The following is a 2,903-nucleotide window of genomic DNA, read 5'->3' as shown; positions in this document are numbered from 1 at the left end:
TCTAATCTTTCCCTCACTATACCTATGTGATTGATACATAAGGGGTTATAATATATTCGAATAGTCATCATTCAAAGTCGGTTCTCAATACTTTGTTAGTAATCTTTCTTAGGATAGTTTATTTCTGTCTTCAAATTCTGCAGTTCAGCTTCTTCAGCATCTCTGTGACATTTTCACAAAGCTCAAAGAAACCTGTGTCCATTTGTGCTGCCCTTCTCTGTATACTTTCAAATCCCCGGTTAGCCCTTTCTGGGACAGGTCACACACACTTGAAAAATATGCTAGAACCAGTCACATGACTGATTTGTAAGCAATTTCCTTTGTAGACTAATTGCACTTCCCCAATATTCTACCAATAAACTGGAGTCTACCTTCTGCTTTTGACCGACTGGGCCACCTCATATCCCTAGAAAGGGTTATACCCAGGTATTTGTATAGCTTGCCTCACTGGTATTATACTCATAGGATACTACACTTTTTCGTGTTGAAGTGCACAGTGTTATGTTTCTGATCATTTAAAGCAAGTTGTCAGTTATTACATGCCTTTGACATCTTATCACGATCTGGCTGAAAATTTACACAGCTTCTTTCCGACAGTACTTCATTATGGATGACTGCATCATCTGCAAAAAGTCTGAACTTACTGTTAATATTGTATGCAAGGTCATTAATATACGCTATGAACAGCAAGAGCCTAACACACTTCCCTGGGGCACATCTGAAGTTATTACTACATGTAACGACGACTCTCCATCCAAAATAACATGCTGCATCCTCCCTACCAAAATTCCTCAATCCAGTCGCAAAGTTCAATTAATACTCCATATGAATGTACTTTTGATAAGAAGCATGGGTGTGGTGCTGAGTCAGATGCTTTTCGAAAATCAATAAATACTGCATCTACCTGACTGCCTTGATCCAAAGATTTTAGTATGTCATGTGAGAAAAGAATGAGTTGGGATTCACATAACTGATATTTTCGGAATCCTTGCTGGCTGGCATGGAGGAGGTAATTCTGTTCGAGATACCTCATAATGTTTGGGCTCAGAGTATGTTCTAAGATCCTAAACCAAATGGATGTCAAGGATGCTTCTACTACCTTCTGGATTACTTCTACTACCATCTTATAGATGGACGTGACCTGTGCTTTCTTCAAACTACTAGGCACCATGTTTTGTTTGAGGCATCTGTGAGAGAGTTTAGTTAGAAGGGGGGCTAACTTAGCGTAAATTCGGTGTAGAATCTGACAGGGATTCCATTGGGCCCTCGAGGTTTACTCAAGTATAACGATTTCAGTGGTTTATCAGCACCACTCACACTAGTACTTACTTCCCTCATCTTTTCAGTGTTATGAGGACTAAATTGGGACATTTATCCTGTGTTTTTCTTTGAAATGGAAAATCTGAAAACAGAGTTAAGCATTTCAGATTTTGCTTTGCTACCCTCAGTTTCAGTTCCTGTTTCCTTCGCTGGGGACTCGACAGTAACTTTTGTGCCTCTAACAGCCTTTACATACAACCAGAATTGCTTTGGGGTTTGTGAAATATCATTTGACAACAATGCCCGGCAATTCCTGCCCATCAGTACGTGAGGTCTACCTGGTCTGGGTTTATTTATGTTTATTCCTTCATAGCTCCACGTCAGAATCACAGCATCGATATTCGACATGGGCAGCTGACAGAAAATTTGACAATATTCTGCTGCAGCAGTCATTGAAAGCCTCACACATTGATCTCTTGACAGACAAATGCGTTTTATTCAGCAATTCTGTAGCTACAGCTCTATGCTTTATATATATATATATATATATATATATATATATATATATGGAAGTGAAACATGGACGATAACCAGTTTGGACAAGAAGAGAATAGAAGCTTTCGAAATGTGGTGCTACAGAAGAATGCTGAAGATAAGGTGGGTAGATCACGTAACTAATGAGGAGGTATTGAATAGGATTGGGGAGAAGAGAAGTTTGTGGCACAACTTGACTAGAAGAAGGGATCGGTTGGTAGGACATGTTTTGAGGCATCAAGGGATCACAAATTTAGCATTGGAGGGCAGCGTGGAGGGTAAAAATCGTAGAGGGAGACCAAGAGATCAATACACTAAGCAGATTCAGAAGGATGTAGGTTGCAGTAGGTACTGGGAGATGAAGAAGCTTGCACAGGATAGAGTAGCATGGAGAGCTGCATCAAACCAGTCTCAGGACTGAAGACCACAACAACAACAACAACATATATGTGTGTGTGTGTGTGTGTGTGTGTGTGTGTGTGTGTGTGTGTATTCAGTAAAGTAGGTAAAAAAATTAGTAGTGTCGTATCTCAATGAGGAACTGAAAGTTTAAGCACAGGGCAGCAGTATGTAGAGGAATGCTGGCTCAAGTTTAAAAGAATAGTTGAGCATGCACTGGACACATATGTACCCAGTAGAACAGTTCATAATGGGAAGCAATCTCTACAGTATACAGTTACTGTAAAGAAGCAGCTAAAGAAATAGAGACTACTGTGTCATAGATGTAAAACAAAGCATATATATATATATATATATATATATATATATATATATATATATATATATGACTTGTTTCAGTTATTCTTTGCACTCTGTTAGTCATTTGCTGCCACAACCATATCACGTTCACTGATGTGGACATCCTCAAAGAGGTCAGGTCTATTTGTTGCCGTTAGAAACAATATATTTTCATCATGAGTGAGCTTCCTAACTGTCTGTTCTAGTTAGTTTTCAGAGAAGGCAACGGGCCCAATGACCTCACTGTTTGGTCTCCTCCCCAAAATTAACCAACAAACGACTTTTTTTCCTAGCAGATATGCAGCTCTGATTCCAAGAATGTTAGAACGACCTCCGTGGTAGGTTCTTTCTTCCGCATTTATTGACTTTGA

The sequence above is a fragment of the Schistocerca nitens genome, chromosome 11 (assembly GCF_023898315.1).
Source record: "Schistocerca nitens isolate TAMUIC-IGC-003100 chromosome 11, iqSchNite1.1, whole genome shotgun sequence".
NCBI lineage: Eukaryota > Metazoa > Arthropoda > Insecta > Orthoptera > Acrididae > Schistocerca > Schistocerca nitens.
This window is presented reverse-complemented; position numbering follows the sequence as displayed.